The sequence below is a fragment of the Cygnus atratus genome, chromosome 4, assembly GCF_013377495.2.
Source record: "Cygnus atratus isolate AKBS03 ecotype Queensland, Australia chromosome 4, CAtr_DNAZoo_HiC_assembly, whole genome shotgun sequence".
In the NCBI taxonomy this organism is placed as follows: domain Eukaryota; kingdom Metazoa; phylum Chordata; class Aves; order Anseriformes; family Anatidae; genus Cygnus; species Cygnus atratus.
In genome coordinates, this window is record NC_066365.1 from 32,017,797 (window position 1) to 32,038,399 (window position 20,603).

The 20,603-nt window shown below is 43.4% G+C and overlaps 1 long non-coding RNA gene across 1 annotated transcript; it reads right to left on the minus strand.

The window, feature by feature from the left end:
• Nucleotides 1–455: 455 nt before the first annotated feature.
• LOC118249196 (uncharacterized) lies at nt 456–19,468 on the minus strand. The gene is made up of 3 exons (XR_004778974.2): nt 18,179–19,468; nt 15,410–15,659; nt 456–886 (listed from the first exon to the last, which is right to left on the minus strand). It is a non-coding gene; the product is annotated as an uncharacterized LOC118249196 (long non-coding RNA).
• Between the last annotated feature and the right edge of the window lie 1,135 nt (nt 19,469–20,603).

Genomic DNA, 20,603 nt, shown 5'->3' on the forward strand with positions numbered 1-20,603 from the left:
CATGGGGAGAGCCAGAGCCTGTACTCAACAACCCCAAACCATGGGGAAGAAGGACCTGAGCATCACCTCTCCTACGTCATCCCCTGACTGCATTGGTAGGCTGGAAGAGGGGAACATGCAGCAGCCGGGCAAAAACCTGCTCCTCCCCAAGGTGTCTTACAGCTGGGGAGACCAAATCCCCCATGCCCCTTCCTGGCGTACAGCTAGCTTATGGCATGTCTGAGATGTGGGGTCACACGCTGAGGGCTTGTGGTGCTGAGCCAAGGCTTCGCTCGGCCATCCCTGGAGGAAAGAGCAAACGGCGCTGCCTCTAGCATTGTAAAACATCTGGTAGGGCTGTCAGGAGGGAGACTGCTGAGGATACGGTTTAACAGAGCTGCTGGGATTTTTTTTTATTGCATTTATTTTCACGAATCATAATAAGAAAAAAAAAGTTGGAGGTGGCTCAATTGAGTTAATGCTTTCGGAATTTTATTAATCAACGTCTCAGCATTCATAAAAAAATGACACCTTTTAAAACCAGTGGAGAGGAACATTTCCAAATACTTCCAATCAAAAGAAATAATTTTCAAACTCACATTACATGTATTTTTAAACCAACCCCTCAGGGATAGGGGTGTGAACTCTGAATTATCCCAATTAACTTTAGAGCCAGAGATCAAGGCCAAAAGATGCAAAGTCAGCTCTAAGCTTTCTGAGCAGATTGCTGAGGGTGCTCCAGTGCCAGGAAGGCAGCAGCCGTGCACAGATGAGCTTTCTTCATGCCCTGTGTCCGGGTTTGTCCTCAAGCAGCAGAGCTTCGGTTCAATACCACAGAGTGCTGGGCATGGCGAAGAACGAAATGGTGCTGCCTGTGACAGCCCCGTCCTGACAAAATAAGATCTGCCTGGTGAGGAGAAAATGGAAACCGAATTATGTTAACGTCCATTAAAAGATGTTTACTGACCAAGCAAATGCATTCCTTTTGTCTGGGCACACGGTTAGCATTCACTAAAGGGCAGACAGTTCAGCGCTGAATTAAAACCCCGTATTTCATGCCCAGGGCAGGGCTGAGCATCAATATTTTCACTGTGAGTCTGTGAGTAAGTGAGGGGGCAGCTCATTAAATGTGCAAGCACCCTACAATACCCAATGGGTCCTGTCCTCTCTACTTCTAAGTGCCTGATAATACACCATGTCCTGTTATTTACCTTGGAAATGGAAAAGCCAGTAGAAAAATCTAAATTTGGAGCAGCAAAACTGAAGCAGGGCCATGAAGCAGATTTTTCCAGGGCATACACATAGCCGGTGGTACATTCTTTGGGGGGTAGAGGGAGGAAGCAGTATTTAGCTTTTCTACTTGTATTAAAAAAGCTGTTTCTGCAAAATAGAAGTTGCTTCCCCCCCGCTTTGTCCTAAGTTTAACTTCTACTTTTTTTTTTTCTTTCAGTCTCTCTCTGTCTTTCCCAGCTGACTGCTTTGCTTTGCCCTTGGAGGTTCAGCATTCTCCTCATCCCTTGCTCCTGAGCCCTTCCTCCTCCTGCAATATCTGCTCAGCCTCGTTTCGCCAGCCAAGGCCTCTCTGCCTCTCCTGCTGCCTGGGGGAGCAGGGCAGACAAATAAGATGGTAACAGCAAAATGGATGTGAAGGAAAAGGCTTAGTGGACTGTCCCTAAGACCTAAGAGTCATGTCATGCAGCTGAAGCATGGAGGCAAAAGAGCAGCTCTAATCTGTTGTGTCAGAGGAGAGCATGGGTCTGATCAGATCATGATGAAAGACCAGCACTATTTTGGTGGCCAAGATATAGTAATTCTCATGGGAACGTGACCTTTCCAAAGCAGCAAGATAGGATGCAGAGCCGTGTCTTGCAGCAGCACTCAGCAAGGTTATGCCTCCTGGGGTGCAGCAGAAGAGCTGGCTCAGCATGGCTGCACTCTGCTGATCCACTTCCAGCAGGTCCCACAGAAACCAGATGGCCGTTCAGTGCACTGACCCGTTTCGTCTTGTGAACCCAGACGGTGAAAGAGAGGAGCTGACAGAAGGGAGTGGCTGTCATCAGCCCCACGAGATACAGGAGCTTTTTTCTGACTCTGAATGAAAGAAAAGCATTCAGAAACTAGGAAGGCTCTTCATTCAAACAGATACCATTGAGCACTACTTATGCCACAAAGGTTTATTTAGCTAGAAGACAGTGAGGGTCCACTAACAAACTAACAAACACAGAATTTGATTTGAACTAACAAACACAGAATTTGATTGTTTTCAAGGGTACTAAGTTAAACTCAGAATAATGCCCTAAGAATGCTAATTGTTGTACTGTTCACAAAAGTCCATTGTGAGCAGAAATGTTCATGTAAGCAAATGCCACTGTGTAATGTTTGAGCTTCAGTGTCACAAAAAAAAAAGGCCAGTCCAAGAGCCACTTAGCTATCTAGAGCAAAAGGCAAGGTTTTACCACAAGCCTCCATTCTTCAAAACAAGCTTTACTGCAACAAGCAAGACCTGGTGGGGCACTGTCTGCAACAGCAGCCAAGTAGCCCATGGTCCCTGAAGGGCCAGATTTCTGCCAACCCCATTGAGCCAGTTCTTAAATCCACTTCACAAAGGGAACTTCCAGTTGGAGTGAGTGGGAACCTACTCGCATTGCAGATGGTGCTGTTCAAGTATCTGGGAATAAGGAATTCCATAATTCAAAAAGTTGTTGGACCTTAACCAAATCCCATTGACTCATCTCCCAAATTATTCAGCAGACTGCAATATTTACAGTACATTGTTTTAAGAAAATTATGCAAACTATATGTCTTTGTCAGATAAATTATTCACAGTGAGTAATATGACCCTGCCGTTGTTCATAAATATAGCTCCTGACCCAGTTATTTCTCCTGTTGTCTAACTACTGCTTCGGTTAGCTCAGGCTTTTGAGAAGCTCTAAACTTCAGCAAAAATAACACAGCCATTTCAGTCCACTTAGCTCTGCAGTTCCGCAGCTCCTTTACCAGTGAGTCTCAGAGTGCTTTATAATGAGGATTAGGACTGATATCTTCATTTTACAGGTGAGGCAGCAGAGGCACGGCAAAAGGGGACCTCCTATCCAGAGACAAACAGTGGCCAGTGACAGAGGCAGGAGCACAATTCTGGTCAAAAGCGTTTGGTCCTGTACTGAAATCCATAGTTTTATTTGAGATGTGGATTTGTCTGTCCCTCTCTTTCCCTTCTAGATACAACCAATTTAGCAGCACAGAGCCCCAGCATCCTCTCTCAAAGTCAGTCTTGCCTCTCTGTCCATTTTCCGGTATTTGTCTCACCTCTCCAGGTTCCCAGGTCCCTGTCTTCCTCACATTGGTGAACATCTCTGATCAACTGCTGAACACTGAGAGGCTGAGGCTTGCCTATTTCAGGGCCTAGCTACCAGAAGAGCCACCAAGCAGCATGGCAGACCAAGGTCTCCTCTCGCCTCTTTTCTCTAATGCCCACTGGAGCCACAAGATCAGTGCCACAGCAAGAACAGCATGGGATGAGATGCCGACACGTGGTTGAGAGAAGCTTGTGAGTGCAGCCTTCATCATCTCTGCTTTGTGCCTGTTAAATGAGTGAATAACCAGAGAGGTGCCACTGCAGCATTTAATAATCCAGAAGTGCTCATTCCCTAGCTGGCTAAAAAAAAAAAGGTAAGTGCGGGAAGCTAACAGCTATGACTGCCATTTAGCCAAAAACTTAGTCAGGACTACTTCTCAATGGTATCAACAGTGGCTGAGTGATAGCAGGACCTTTTTATAACAGCACTAAACATTTGCTCCACTGCAGAGTTAGCCCAAGAACAGATGCAGAAACTAACTCATTTTTTCAACCCCAGATTCAACCCCAAGGCCAGCCTCACAGGCAGGCACCCAGGGCACTCGTGGGAGATGAACAGAGCACTCAAGCATCAGCACATGTCAGGGCAACCTGTCCCACTGAAACCCTGAAGCTAGCTCTGCCCCTTTGGCAAATGCCCCTTACATTTTCAGGGGGCTGAGCTGCTGCTGAGCTGTGGGGTTGGGACTGGAGTCCTGGAGGAGGATGCCTGGGGATCCCAGCAGATACCAGGACTGAAGCTGATGATGCTCTGGCCACCCAGAAATCCCCAGACCCCATCTGAAGAGGTTCAGCTCAGAGGGTTTCTCAGAGCCTGAATCCAGGAGAAACTGCATATGCAGATACCCCTGCTGTGGCATTTAACAGAAACCGAGCAGACAGCTGGCATTTGGAAAAAGCAGCCACATCCATCACAAGCTCGCCTTGGACTGTTCAAGGACTAGACGAGTGCCAGAAAGAGTAATACTAACATTACGAGGAAAACCACAGGAAACAGGGTGTTAATGGCTAAAACGCAGGTCTTACCAAATGAAGGAAGGAGAAGCAAGGAAACGGAGAGAAAGACGAAGAAACTGTGAGTGCATAGGCTTTGCAGAAGGGAAAAATAAAAATTTAAAAAAAAGAACAAAAAAACAGTGAAACCTTAAATAGCCTCATTTACGTACATTATTGAAAGAACGTAATATGGGAAAGCGGAATTTTCCCCTCTGAGGGGAGAAGCCTCTGGAGAGGTGGTGGATGCCAAATTCTTTCCTGTGCTTGATACAAGGCTTTGGCGGGCACTACTGCACAAATGGAGCACACATCTGCGCTCATTTGACAAAGGAGAAGACACCTCTTACTTGTGGGGATTGGAATTCTGATGGCATTGATGATTTGAATCAATGCATTACATTTTTGATGGTGTAACTGAAGTGTTGATCAGAAGAAAAATAGTATGGCTGTGCAGAAGACTGAAAAACAAACAAACAAACAACAACGACAACAAAAAACAGTGTTGGCCTAAAGCTGAACAAATAAAAATACACATTCTGTATAATAGAAATAACATGACTAGGATTAAAATGAACACAGCGAAATGAGTAGAGAGATACCAAGACTAAGCCTAACATCACCCTGGTTACTCCAGCACAGATGGGTATGAAAGGACAAAAATCCCTCAAAATGTAGAACAGGGAAAGTACACTCGTGCTTAATCCACCTACTAGACTTGAAAGTGTGTCTGTGCAGATAAGACCATAAGGCGCTGGTCTCACTAAGGGGTCTGAGGTAGTTAATCAAAGGATTGGAGAAGTTCAGCCCAGAGGTACCAAGACAGTGAGTAAAAAACTGAGAAGCCCTTGGACTTTTTCTTGATGGTGAGGTCATCCCAAGAGCACTAGTTTATGTCTCACAGATGCTAACAAAAGTGTGTCGCAATAGTGAATGAGGTTTTTGCCTATGGTATTTGAGTGTCAAAGGTTTCATGTCTTCACCTACTGGTGGCTCGTCATGGCTGGAAAGGACATTTTGCCACCTACTGCCTCTGCTAAAAGAGCTTGACAAACTTGCCCTGGGAACAGGTGACCTTTTTTATTCTTAAGAGAGAGCCTTAGCAGGGGACAGCACCACTAAACAAGGGACTCATCTGAGCTCTAGGTGCACCAAGTGTGGCACACTTAATGTAAGAGCACAGGTGATCTGGAGTTTTAAACACGTTGCAGTGAAGCCCCAGACACACAGCTGCAGGCCCCTTTTACACCAACGCAATGGGCAGTGAGTGATACTGTCAATGCAATAAAGCACCTATTGAAAAAGGAGGCAGAGGGATAATCAGATCTGCATTTAGTACTTCTACGTTACAGAATACCAAGAGGGGCATATGGGTTGTCAGCTGCAGACATCTTATTGAAAAGAAATGAGAAACTGAGAATGCCTCTGCAATTAGAAAGTGATCACAGAAGCATCAGGGACTTGCTGGTGCATGAAGAAATATTTAGGGAGAAGCCAAGTATAAAACACAGTGGGGCATCCTGAGAGCTGCTCCCATGTCCTGGAAGTAATGCTGTGTGTCCCTGTCCATGCAGGAAAACAGAGGTGGGTCAGCAGGCGTGTGAAACAATCATTCTGTCTGGACATGAATATAGAAGAACCAGCATCTCATCCAAACCCCAGGCACAAGGGAAGATGAGGAGTGTGACCACAGTATTTCTGACCAGCAAGGACATCCACAGCAGCCTGAATCAGAGCTCCCCACAACACAAACCAGCCAGAAATGAGTGTTTTTTCTACTGCCCAGTGCCATGGGGCTGCTCGCTGAAGACAGGAGAAGCCATCTAAGGACATGGCACCACAGAAGTAAATTGGATGATTGCGGTTACTTCGATTAACAAGCAATTTATAAGCATTTCGTATCCTTTCTAATCTCAGTGCTAACCTCAATCTCATTACTATAATGAAGCTTAGCTGGGAAAGGACAAGGTAGGGAACTGTTCTTGTACAAGTCTCTGGCATGACCTAGTTGGACTGACTACTGCTTGACACAATAGCAGGCATTTAAAAGCCAGGCATTGAAAGAAATCAGCCTCTCCCAAACTTCATGGCCTCACAGACTTTCTGACCAGCACAGGAATGCCAACTGAATTATAGGAAACCTTGCTTGCTGCCAAGTCAGGACTTGTACTTCTGGGGTTCACTTGCTTCTCATCATCCTCCCAAAGGTGGAAAGCAGCAATACATTCAAAAGAGAGACGTCCTTTGAGAATAGATGATGCCCAGAGAGAGCACAGACATTTCCTCATGCAGATATCCCACCAAATATGCAGATCTCTAAACAATAAAGGACCTGTATCTCCAGATCTGGCCTATCTGGCCTGACCTAATTGAAGGAAGAGTCCAGCTTCTTTATGGGAGTCAGTCCATGGAAACCTTTTTTTGTTACTTGCTGCTACAAAAAAAAAAAAAAAAAAAAAAAAAAAAAAAAAAAAAAACCAACTCCTACTAACTTAACTTTTGTTTGACAGGACAGTTGATGTAAAGGTTTCTACCACTGAAGGATGTCTCTGAATTTCCAGCTTCCTACAGACATTTGCTACATCAAAAAGCATCATCAAAAAGCAGTGCTGTGCTGAGACAGGGGTCGTGTGCTCCCGTCTGTGTGCACAGTGAGGGGCACAGATGTTAGCCCTTCCCTTTCCCTTCCTCCCCATCTCCCTTCTTCTCCAGTCAGACCCCTCTAGACAAAGCCAGAAGATAATCTGGAGAAAGAAAGATGCATTTTTCCCCCTTTGTTTGGAGATAATAGCACATTTCTCTTTTACCCGTTGAAATACAGATCTGTACCACAGAGTCCGTGGAGACTCAGAACCAGAAAATACCACCCTGGGATGAGGGCTGATGGTTTGCGACTTGCGTGTGCCCATCTCTGCTGGGCTCCAGTCTCCACTGACGCTCCATGTGCGGGCAGAGGCAGCCAGGCTGCTCTCCAGAAGTGGACAGCAGCTTCATTTCTGCCAGAGATGCCATTAAAAACAATGTTAAAGACAACTTTCTGGTAGCTAGTTTGTGTGTGTATAAAAAGTATAATAAAGCAAATAAAACTCTTGGTGTCCAGCACAAAGTTACTGGATCTCAGACTTGCTGGCATTTGCTTTTGGACTGAAGAGGGAAATATCTGTGTAAAGTTTCCATTGATCTATAAAGCAGAAACATCTGCTGGAAGTGCTGTCACAGGCCATCTCTGACTGCAGTCAGCAGGAGGCAAGCCTGTGGTTAATAAGCTTTCTCTCTCCCTTCCACAGTAGATGTCATTGCAATGGGTACGAAGCACAATAAGAAAGTTTACAGGATATGGGCTAACTCAGCCAGAAAATACAAAACACAAACATGGAAAAAAAGCATCATTGAGAAAACTGTCAACAGCTTTCAGATTAGTGATGTGCTCCTGCCAAAGCAACAACAGAACCACTGGACCAGCTACCCCAAACCAGCCCTGGGACTTGTCTCCATCAGAAATGCCATAAGGACCTTTTTAAAGGTTTCTTCTCTGATCCTACATAAAAGCGCTTGCAAGGTGGGATTTAATTGGTAAAAGGCTGTCCAGAGCTCTCTGCCAGTTTTTTTGTTTTGTTTTGTTTTTTTGAGGGTTTATTTCAATTTGCAGTGCAGTTTATGCCACATACCCACACTGAGATTATTACTTTCCTCAGTGACGCTAATTGGTACTCACTTCTCACTCAGCAACCAGCTTCCCACTGGTACCGGACAAGTGGAAGCTCCACAGGACAGAGGTGAGCCTGGGATCTGCTGCCGGCAGTGATATTGAAGAAGTCAGGCAAAGTTTGGGTTCCCTTGGGTAAAGCTTCTCTCCCTCCAGCTGGCACATCCTCCTGCCCACCGAGGCAAGGCAGGGTGCTTGGCGCAGAGAGGAGGGCTCGTTTTGGAGCAGGACCCCAAGGTAAGCACCCCAGCAAGATCCCCCCATGGTGCTGCTGGTCATTGCAGCTGTCCTCAGGGCTGCAGGGACCTCCTGAGGCTCTGCCCCCTCCGGCACCCTGATGCTTCTGGTTCATGCCAGCATCTGGGTGAACGTCCAGCACATGCTGCCCATACAGACACGGCCAGCGCTTTTCCGAGGCTTAGCATCTTTTTCCTCCTCCTGGGGAACTGAAATTTAGCTGGTACAGAGAGCAGTGCATTTAATAGCAGGAACAACAAGATTCTTCTTATTATACTGTACTGGTTATAGCATGTCACTCTGTCATCACCCTATCACCGCTCTGCTGCGCACTCCACTTATTCTGACTTTAATGGTGTTATACTTACCAAGGTTATAATTACACATTATAGTGTGGCTTTCCTATGCTTAAAAAGGACTAAACGTACAATTACACAGCTCATAAATACAAGGACATCATACTACTACATAAGTGCACATGCCCACATAAAACCTTTAATTTAGGTCGCGAATAGATTATAGAGATTTTACAAGCATTTCGTTTTGAATGTGGTAATTGTTAGCACCACCTCTTGGTGAAAACCTCAAACTGCACGGGACCGACACCGGCACTGCTCCTCTCTAGGGGTGAGGACTAGACGATGCTTCCTGCAAAGCCAGGCACTAACTGGAAAACCGTAATGAGAAAAAAGGATTTACTGGTTATTCTCTTATTGTTCCAATACCTCCAGATAAATATCTGAACCTACCTGTACCTCTTTAAAATGTTTTAGGATTTAGAAACATGTATTAACCCGTATATCAGAGACATAATCAAGTGAAAAAGCATGCGTGCCAGAATCAGTGACCCCTCAAAACTTTAATATTAGTGCTAAAGAGAAAAACAGATGGCAAATACAAATGCCTAGACAACTATCAATACTAAGATTAACCGTCACTGTGACCAAATGTGATCTGAGAGCCTTCCTTTAAAAGCACCCCTCATTTGAATGATAAATATCAATCAGGGGGGATCAGAGAGCAAACTAATCCCGTCTCCTATCCCCAGAGGGTTTCTGAGAGCAACACACTGCATTTTGGTGATGTGAAAATTCACTATACAGCTAGGCTCTACCAAGAGGGTCTACCACACATTTAAAGACTTTTAACACTCAGTAGTTCAGTAAAGATAAAAGCATATTCCATGGTGTCCAATGGTCTTTTTTTTTAGCCAGTCCCTTGTCTCAGAGGCACTCAGAGCCCCACGTCCTGAAGGAGAGGGCACCAAGAGGATTTCCAGCAAAGGGAAGCCCTTTGCATGTGCCATTTCCGTGAAAAGAATCAGGGCAGGTAGAGATACCTGGGCAATATCCTCAAATGACAACCCAAGTCACCCTCTGGCTATGCGTCTAACAGCCATGTATTTTATAGGATTTGGACAGTTAAATTTAATTGTGTATCAAGTAACTGCATGTTGTCTAAGCATTGAGCTCTGTGTTCACATGCACAGATTCGGCTGATAGCATAATAAGAGTGACATGACTTACATTCACAGGAAACACAGAAGAAGGAGAGAAAGGGAGAGAAAGAAAGAATGAAAGAGAGAGGGAAAGGGAAAGGGAAAGGGAAAGGGAAAGGGAAAGGGAAAGGGAAAGGGAAAGGGAAAGGGAAAGGGAAAGGGAAAGGGAAAGGGAAAGGGAAAGGGAAAGGATACTTTATTCCTTTCCATTCATTTCATTTGCAATTTTAATTGTGCAGAGCAGGCAAATAGTTACAAATGAATGACTGATGTTTTTGGAAAGGTATAAAACATGAAAAGTATGCACTTCCTTTAAATCAGCTTTTATATTAAATTACTTACAGCACACTGCTCTCAGAGTAGCTTATTGTGGTGTACAGAGCCCCGTGATCTACCGAGAGGCATGAGTTTCGGGAATGGAAAGAGGTCACTAAAACCTTTTTCTTGTTTCTTTTTCTCACATTTAAGTAATGAAGGAAGGAGGAAAAGGAAAAGATCTCAGTGCTTGTTAGCTAAGATTTCCTAGTTTTCCTTTGTTTCCTATGTGCATCTCTTGGAATGAAATTCCTTTATCTCTTGTGCTTACATTTTCTACTTGCCTACAGTAACATCTTAGTTTGCAGGCTCACACAGGCAGAATTAACAATAATATACTTGTATATACTGGCCCATGTAATTCTTAATCGTGGATATGGGTAGCAACATAGATGTGCATAAATAGGTTCAAGTCTTACTTTCCTTACTCATTGACATGTCCAGCTGAAAGTGCTTAACAGAGTATATGAAGTGTGCAGGATGTAAATCTGTGACTTGGAGATTTAAGAAAATTTCAGTTCCAAGGGTCAAATGAATTTGTCACATCTTTTGTATAACAGCAGCAGTTTAAGTTAACATTTTCAAGAATGATTTTCAATTCTAAATGTCTGTAAATGAGAGTGAGGCCTGATGTTTTTAAAGGAGTGTGATGATTTCTTAAAACCAAATCCCTTGCTCTGGGCAAGCAGTACCAACTCTCACTTTTGAAAAACGCCACATTTTGGCTATGAAAGCTCTTGGCTTTTGGCTGTCCTATTGGCTGTGAAGTTTCAGCCAAAAGCGTGCACACTGACAATTTGCTCACCTTCCTGTGCAGGGTAAATTTCCCAGTCATGGCCCTTCTCTGGTTGCGGTTGTTTAAATGTTCTCGCCTGCTCAGCTGGGATAAAGAATGAAGAGCCTGTGCATGCACAGAGTCACCTGGCTACAGAGGTTGCTCTACACCCTCCTCAAAAAGATTGCAGATGAGTTGATGGAGCAGGAATACAGGAGGGAAAGGGAGGAATTTTAGAGTAATTCTTTGCAACATGAATTAATTCTTTACCAGGGAAAATGATGAGAAAATGTACACATATTTGAGGACCTTGTGCCCTGGTTAGCTACCATCTGACAGAGCTGAAAATACACAATCAACATCACACCTACTGTGTCCCTCTGTCAGTCTGAAAGGCCCCTGAGCCTCCATTTTCTGCTATGGTGGGACAGACTTCTACGAGAAGAAGGACATCCTAGGGGGATACAGGCGAGCTTCGGTCAACAGAGACCTTGAGACCAGCACCGGTGATGTCTGCTACAGCGGGAGTGAAGGGAAGTAGATTAGGCAGTAAAAGCTGATTAATGTCCTCTCAGACTTTTAGAGATTGGAATAGGACAATAAATAGGTAGAAAGCAGTCTTCAGTGTCTGAAGGCAATGGAGAAACAAGAAGAAAGTCCCTGAGGGGAAGCACAGTGACAGCATTTAGAAATGAGACATGGGAAAGAACTGGTTAAAATCAAATAATGAGGGACTGGGTCACTTGAACTCATGGGTGAACATAAGTGCCAGTAAGAGCTGTAGTAATCTGCAATGTTACAGGACATTCAGAGCACTGTGTTTCTTTCCAGGGGCTCAAAAACTAACTGTTCAATAAGACCCAGCAATGGCATTTCTGTATCAGCCAAAAGAAAACAATACAAAAGCGCTGGAGGAAACAGGACCATTAAGCTCATCTCCCAAAGACACAATGTAACGCAGTTACTGACAGTGCCTAGAGAGTCACAACAAGTTCAGTTCAGCGCTTCCTAGGCAAAGAGCAGGAGCAGACAGTCCCAGGCTGTCAGTGTTACAGAAGAAATAGCCAAACCGCTGAACGGTGTTTACCAGTAGTTATAAGGCCTTAGTGAAAACAGACGAGTCAGCATATATTTTGACCTAAATCAACTAAACAAAGTGCTTGAGAGAAGCACCATCCTATCCACAGTGGACGACATCTTTCCAAGATGAATGCCCGAGTTTTTTCCCCTTTTAGATGCCGCAAATGGTTTTTGGCATATTCTTCTACACCCAGATGGCGCCAAGTTAACTACTTTTATTATGCCTTTTGGATGGTGATCTTTCCGCAGACTTCCTTTTGGCATCACTACTGCACCCAATATATTCCAAAGGAAATGACAAGGCTACTGCAGCACCTGGAAAGGGATAGTTGCTTGTATAGACAAAGTCCTGGGATATTTCCATTAAGAAGAGAAGCATGATAAAAGCCTGTCTAGATTTCGAGAGACACTTGGTATTCAGGTCTAAAATTCAATAAACATGAGGCTACATCAAAAGGAGTTGAACTATTGAGACAGCATGCATAAAAAAAATAAGCATAAGGACAGAGTGAGAAAAGGTAAATTGGCATAAGAAAGTAATAAATTAATGCAAACTCCTGAATCTATGTCAAAGTGAAATCAATGCTGGGTTATGGATGGCAATAATATATCCTTGGAATGAACTCCTGGAAAATGAAAGTACCTGATATTTGAACATAATACAAGAATATGTTTTCAACAGAAAGGAAGCCCTACCTGAAGCACACCCATGCTCCCTTCCCGTAACCACTCATAGCCACATGTATAACTGTGCTGAAGATTACTGAATTATTGCAACCAGGTCAGACTGGTGGGACTGCTACATACTGCTCCCGGACATTTGCTGATGATATAAATCACTCTCTGCAGACTGAGGAGTGTCTCATTGTAAAAGAAGCATGTAAAAAATGTATAAAAATGCTCTTCCAGAGAGCCATTTAAACTTTTGACTGACCACAAACCGCTTGTACCCCTGACAAATAGGAAAGACTTGGATCATGTGCCAGTGACTTGTCAAGTACTACTTAGGGTTTAATAAGCTACAGTTCACAGACATAGCACTGCATTGTGACTGGCACAGCCCTGGTAGTTGGTGGTACCCTGTCCAGATACCTTGTGAAAGTGATAGATGTATGAATATTGCAAATGGTTGGGGAAATTAAAGCTTTATGAGAAAGGTCTGCAAGTCTTAAAACCAATGTCTGATTCATAATTATAACACATCTGACTGGCTACTACCAAAAATGTTGAGCTGCGATATTTGAGTGTGGGAAGAGTGACTGACTTAAATACATTAGAAACATACCCAATAATAACTGGACTCTTATTCCAAAGAGAAGCAGCATTTCGGAGTGCAATGGGGCCAATGTTATCCCAGCAAAAATATCCCTATGGTATTTCATTAGGGAGAATTACAAATAAGCCAATATATCCCTTTAGTGGCTTGCTACTCGTAGAAGACATTCTGCTTATTCTAGCTATGCCTATATGTAGCTGCCTGTAAAATACAAGAGCTACCACAATTTCCTGCTAATGGCTGATAAATGTATCCCCCCTCTAAGTTCAGCACACCACATCCTCACAAGTGACTTCCTGACCCAGTTTCTTGACCAAAGATACTCTGCTGTGTTATGACAATAGTATTGGAGTGTGCCGTGAGACAACACAATTACTTCCCATTTATTCAGAATTCTCTTGATTGGGGTATTATCCTTAACACAATGACTTCTAAACTGGAACACCCTCACTCAAATGTTTTAAGGCTTAAGCTTTCCAGAATTGCATTGTACATCTTTATCTGACATATTCTCTCCCCCTTCCCTCTCCTGGAATTCTTGCTTTCAGCAACCACATCCCTGTTTTTTTTATTCCTGGAAAAAATTCTCCTTTCTCATGGTGTCTTGCTCGATCATTAATGTCGACATGCCAAAAGCTTCCCACCGAGATCTTGTTGGCTTTTTTGGCATCCCACTTCTCCACATCTGGTATTTTATATAGCTATACATAATTTTATAATTCTTGTGCCAGTAGCTTGTCCTCTTCATATGCAGACCATATCTCTCACAGCTTTTTCCCCAAATCTGTGTCTTCTCTGCTCCATTAGCTCCTCTAGCCCCAAACAACCAAGCTGTCTAAAAGCTCTATGCTTTTCAGAAAACATAAATCATCATCAAGTCCCAAAATATCTGACAACCTTTTACATAACAAAATTCATGACCAGAAGTAATGCACTCACAACCTGTGATTGAAGGCCAATGAAAATGACACAAGAAACTTTACTTTGCCCCATGCTGTTGCCGCTTGACTAGCATCCAGAAACTTGCTAATGACTGATGCCCTCAGAAATAGGAATTGGTGCAGTTTGTCAACAAATTACTGGGATTACTTGGTATTTAAGATAAAGTGAGTTTATATCTGTAGACCTTAAAGAGATAGTGTACGCTGTTCCCTTTTGAATGGGCGGGAGAGGGAGGGCACAACACAAAAAACAAAAAAAAACAAAAACAACGACAAAAAAAAACAATCACTACATCTCAGATTCTGACCATCCTTTTACCACACCACAAAAGCTCTCCTTGAAAGGCTGATGAAAACTACAAGACAGATAAGAGTGATTCTAGTACAAAGGAGCATGATCAAGGGACCAGAACGCTCTTTTACCATATTCACCAATAATATAATAATATGAAATATCTTAATTACGGGAAGGAATTTGGATATGATCATACCCATCCGCACTTACTTGAAAAAAGATAAAAAATATCTTTATTGGATACTTACCAATCACACCCATTCTGCTAAAGTTTTGCTCATAAAAGGTCTCATTTCATTTGTGTCTTTTATCCCTGATTATTTTTTGATCCTGTAATTTCTCTTCAGCCTGCTAAAGCTAGGTTGATCCAAAATGCCAGTAGCAACTACTCAAAACTAGTAAACTAGTATTACTTCTACTCTTACCCTACCCACTCTATAATGGTTGTTATATATGATCTCCACTGTCTTACACTTCATAGTTCTTCCTACTTGAAGAATTTATCCACAGGCCTACAACAATCAGAGTAACAGGACTACAATTTGTCTTATGTTACAGTGAAAGTGATTTTTTCCTATTGCCAATGTTTAAGCAAAATCAGGTAAATTTTCTGACCAAATGTCATAGTAAAAACAAACCAATAAACAAACAAACAAACAAATCAAACCAAGCGGCTAATTACAATTGAATTATCATTGGGAAAACAACAACAGCAAACAAACAAAAAACCACCAACACAATCAGAAAGAAAAAAATCATCACATTTTTGAAAAATGAGCAGAAAGACTGCTCCCAGCTTTTCCAGGAATTGCTCAACATGACAGCATGCCAAGCTCTAGAAAGTAAAAGTCTGTCTCCAGGCATGTGTACAGCTACCTGCATTTTAAAAAGCCTGAAGAGTGAAGTGTCCAACTTACACCTGGGCTTTGCTGGAAATCAGGAAATAGGTCTTGTCTTACCTGTGTCTTGAAAGAAGGAAGGCTAAGGATTCTTCTCATGGGTGTAGCTGAGCACCAGAAGAGGTCATCCAGAGAGGCTATGGAATCCCCTTACTTGGAGATGCTCAAAGCTGGACGAAACAAGGCCTTGGGCAACCTCCGTCTCATTTTGAAGTCAGCTTGGCTTTCAGCCTGGGTTTGGACCAGATGACATCCAGACATCCTTTCCAATCTTTTTTTTTTTTACTTCTATAATTTAATAATTTAATAACTAAATAAAAGAATAAACATTCCACAAATGAAAGGGTTCTGACATCCTTTTTCTGTGATAAACAGCACCTCCGTTTTCACCACATTGAAATAATGACATAACATCTATTGATCAATTCTCTTTTGCTTACAGAACATGATTTCTACTTTTGCAAAAATGCTGTTCCTATCATTTTATCATCCGTGTGCTATTTGGACAGGTTTTATCACTGGGATTCTGATAAATGCTCGTTTCACCAGAACTTCAAATTAAATCTTACAATAAGTTGTAAGGCTACACCTACCCCTCCATCCACCTGGGTACTGCTTCCCTATTGCACAGGTAGAGAAAGAGGCATAAAGGAAGCCTGCAGAAAGGTCAGCAGCTGAACCTTTCCTCCTGAATCTTAGTCTGTTGCTGTAAACACAAATCCACCCTTTGGTCATTGTATATACTCTACGGGCAACATCTTTCAGTATGTTAGGGCTTCCTCTTGTAGATATAACGGCTGATATAAATTATTCAATGACAAAGACATATTTTCATCCAAACTGCTCCATATTCACGGTGTAATTCATATTTTTTGCAGCGTGTTTTTGAAATGCTTACAACTGTAGGCATTTACTCTGGTTGTTGCTTTATAAAGACTTCCTCCATGAAGGAGAAATATTTCCTTCATTACAAGCCTCTGGAAGAGCCAATATCTCCAAAATTTCCTGCCTGTTAGTGAGAAGGATGACACTGAAAACATAGACAGCATCAGACATATGTTCACGCCAGAGCCAAAGGACCCACTGTGCAACTGCTCTGCTTCTGGATGCTCAGCACTGGCACATCCCCAGGGCAGAGCTGAACTGCTGTGCCAAGCATCTCACGCCTTTCCTGCCTCTCCCTGCTTGGTTTCTGGCTCCCACGGGATGCATCTGGCACCACACAGACCCTGGTGACCTCCACTTACCTGCAGAATTTAAGGTCTTTCTGGTTTTTGTGGCTGTCATTATTTTTGTTCGTGTCTTGCAGCTATTGCAAATAGCCTGAGTGCTGCCTTTGCCAGCTGTTGTGCAAGCTATATGTTCTGAAACGTCATCCATTTCAAACAGAGGATACTCTGAAGACACAGATGTTGAGCAAGTACCTAACTGCTTAGTTTTCTACTCGCCTACTGAGTTTTTTGCTAAACTGCCCAAATCAGAACAACAAACTGCTGGCCAGACCTTGCTCACTTTCTTCACTGGTCCCTGTTCATCAGCCAGAGGCTGTCCAACTCCAGTCAGGACAGGACGAAAGAAACCATCCTCTCTTCAAGCCATATTACCCCACAAAGGCATGGACATGCATCACACCTCTGAGTGTGTCATACCACTGACTGTTGGTATACTCATCCAGGCAAAAACCCAGTCCTTAAATGCCAGTGCTCAAAACCAGTAATACCTTTGCAGCAGTGGAAGCTGAGTTTCCAAATGCTTGCAAGGCAAAGAGGAGCAGCCTACATCCTGACTGACTGTTGTGCTCAAAAAATCTGTCTTGCATGTGTGAGCAGCTGGGACAGGGCATGGTCTGCCTCCGGGGACATCCTCTCTTTGCATTGTTTTCCCTTTTTAAGAGTACAAGTGTTGGGAAGCTGCCTACAACTGTCGCTCAGTGAGATGAAATGAAATATAGTGTTATTAATGAAAGAAAAAAGTAACTTGCACAATAGAGAGATTCAGCTAGCCTTCTGGAAAAGGAAGAGCAAAGAAGCATTTCTCCACACATCTCGGAGACATTCTGGGGTGAATATTTAGCTCATATAGCTGTATGGAGCTTGGCAACATGTGCCTAATTTACAGTGGGACAGGCAGAAGGGCCAGCGAGAAGGGATGCTGACAGCCTAGGAATGGAGTAGCAATGTGGTATTTTAACAAAGATGAAAAGTGTCGCTATACATCTGTAGATGTAGACTTTGTTAATGCCATTGCATTTCTCAGGCCACATAGCTGAACCATCAGTGGGTTTGGCCTTGTCACCTTGGTATAAGCAAAGTCTGATGAAAAGTGAGTAATTTTTAAAAGAAAGCATTTCTGTGGCTTTGATTCTCTGTTTTGTGGTCATTGCCTTGGAAGGAACGTTAGTAATTTTGGGCTTTTGCACTTGCATTGAAAAAAAAAATGAAAGGGGAAAAAAAGTGTGGGAGATACAGAAGGTTTTAGCAATGTCTATGTGAGAGGTGGGGACCCACAGCCAGAGGCTCATCAAGAGGGGCAGGCAGTTTTCCTCCCGTGGAAACCTGGGTTCCAGGCAGGAGCCCTTGGGGTGCAGGTCTAGGCTGCAAGCAGCACAGTCTCCAAAACCAAAGACAACATGACCAGCAGCACCTTGGGTGCTGTTTGCATAGCTCTGACCTTAGAGTTTGGCTTCCCTCTGTAATGCCTGTGAGGAGCCAGGTGCCCAAGCATGAGCATCCCAGGAACCAGCAGAAGGGGCAGGAGACAGCAGAAATCAACCAGCTGCACGCTTAAGGTCCAGCAAACATCTACACTCTAATGAAAGAAAGCACCTACCTCCACCTGGGATCTGTGTCCATCCATTCCCCTCTTGAAGCCAGTCCATACACCAATCTCATTCAAACCATTTTTTTCCAGAAGAGTTTACCCCTGAGCGGGCTCCTCATTCCTCAGCCGAAATGGAAACATCCCTGTGGATCCCTGCAGATGCATCTGCCCAGGGGTTAAGGGCTGTGCAGCTCCTTCTTTGCTCCCAGAAATTCACCTTTGAACTTGCTGAAGTCTGTCAAATCTAAGGCATTTCAAGAGCCCTAGCATCTTGGACCCTATGAGCTGTGGAGAGGTTTCCAAAAATATTTTGATTTGCTGGAAATTTTCCAACCAGCTCTAATTGGCAGATGCACAGCTGTGAGTCAAGAAGGTGATAGAAAAAATAGTATAGTCTTGCTTGGTTTGTAATTGCAGCTGAGTTTTTTATCTGTCCTAAAAATTCTTGAACAATAAAAAGTTGCCTCTAATCCCTCTCCCCCAAAGGCAGCACAAGCTTTGCAGCTGACTAAGAATGGGATCTGTAACATGTATTCTGCCATTTGCCACATTCCAGAAATAATTTTCCTATAGCCTTGAAGCAGAATGAGTGCAGCACACATAAACACACAGAAAGCTCTTCAGGGCTTGATCTTTAAAGCTTTACCTCACTGTTCTTCCTGCAAAATTGGTACCTCTGGCACTGGTGCTCCTGCAACAGATTTGAAAACAACTCATATTTAACTTTGTAACTGCTCTAAGTCATTGTTTTGATTCCTGTGTGAGCTTTGGCTGGCTGATCCCTTGGTTTTAAAAAGTCTGCTCAGTTGTATTTTTCTGACAGGTTTGAGGCTTACAACAGAATTGTTTTAAAAGGCATGGTGGCTTCATGGTACTTGGCATTGCCTCACGATAATACAACATCTTTCCACAAGGAGATCAAGAACAGCAGCTTCTGTCCTATGTACTGCTTACGTCCTGAGCATGGTGGCTCTGCTGAGAGAGGTGCCTGAAATACCTAGGGAAGTATAATCTTCTGAAGCAAAGACCACACTCACACATTGCTTTGTTGAAACTGTTGGTGTCGTTGAAGGCTTCTTTTCTGGACCACGGCTTCCACCACAGCTGCCAATGATGAATCCCGTAGGCAAAGCAAGCACTGTGCTGCAGGGAGGAGCATCAGTGGCCCTGTGTCCAGAGCCAGGGAAAGGGCAACTCCAGGCTGAAGACCTCAGTCCAAGAGCTAGGTTTCACAATACTCTAAGAGCGATGTCTCCATCTGCAGTGCTGGTTGTTTACTTGTTCCATCTGGAGGGCTGGGGGTGCTTTCCCCAGGAAGTAGCTTCATTAAGAGCAGCACTATGAGGGAACATAGCTGACACAAATCATTCACAATTATTTACAATTTTTCCTTCATCCTTAAGGAAGAAGGAGACCGAGAAAATCAGTGGAAAGGTCCAAATAGCTGCCTTTCAGTTGCTTTTCCCCGCTTTCATCTCTGCCTCTGCAACTGTCTCCTGCTTGCTGCCTCGCAGATACTTTGATAGCAAGCACAGAAACCACAGCAGCAAGTACTTCACAGGTCCTGGGGAAACTCTCCAGGGGGAGGGGAAGAAATAGGTACGAAATTGTTACTCATTTTGCTCTCTGTGTTTATTTATTTTGGACCCATTGGGCTAGACCGCAACTAAAACTTTATGAACCTAATAAAATTCCCAACATTCTCAGACATGGGTCGTGATGTTTATATATTAGGCAGAATACAAAGGTGTATTTATGAGGAGACTGGAAGTACTTAAGGATGCTTGAGCTCAGGCAAGGCATAAAGCACACATTAGAAATGTTTTCAAAACTTAGTGCAGGTACAACCAAGCTAATAGGCATGCTTCCCACCTAGGAGCATGAAGATAAACGGCACGACACATCAAAACCAGAAACACTGTGCACCGCATCAAAGAGCTATGCCTCCCCCTCACAGGTGGTGGTGAACAAGGCAATCTAATTATTTTCCAATAGATGTTATTGACTTATTTATTTGTCTAGTCCCACTAGGGCTAAAACACAAGATACCTCGTTTGGATGTTGGTGGTAGTTATAGACACTAATAAATAGAGGAAGGGTACAATAGTAAACATCTCCTTTCCCTTCTGTCCTCATAAAAAATACTACATTCCCTAATTCCATAAGATATACTGTCTGACTGAGGTCAGGGGATAATGGGTCTTGGTGACAGATTAGGCTTTCCATTTTTATAAATATGAAAACGTTAGAGGGAATATACGCTGGGGTTTATTTTTGCCAGGAGCAAATAAACAGTTCTGTCAATACACAGATAATCTGCTTCCCAGCTTCCCCCTTTCTTCTCTTGTCTTTGGCCATCTCCACCCCCTAAAAAAAAAGGGAAAAAGAAAGAAAGAAAGAAAAAGAAAGGTTGTGTGTTCATTCTCCTCCTGTC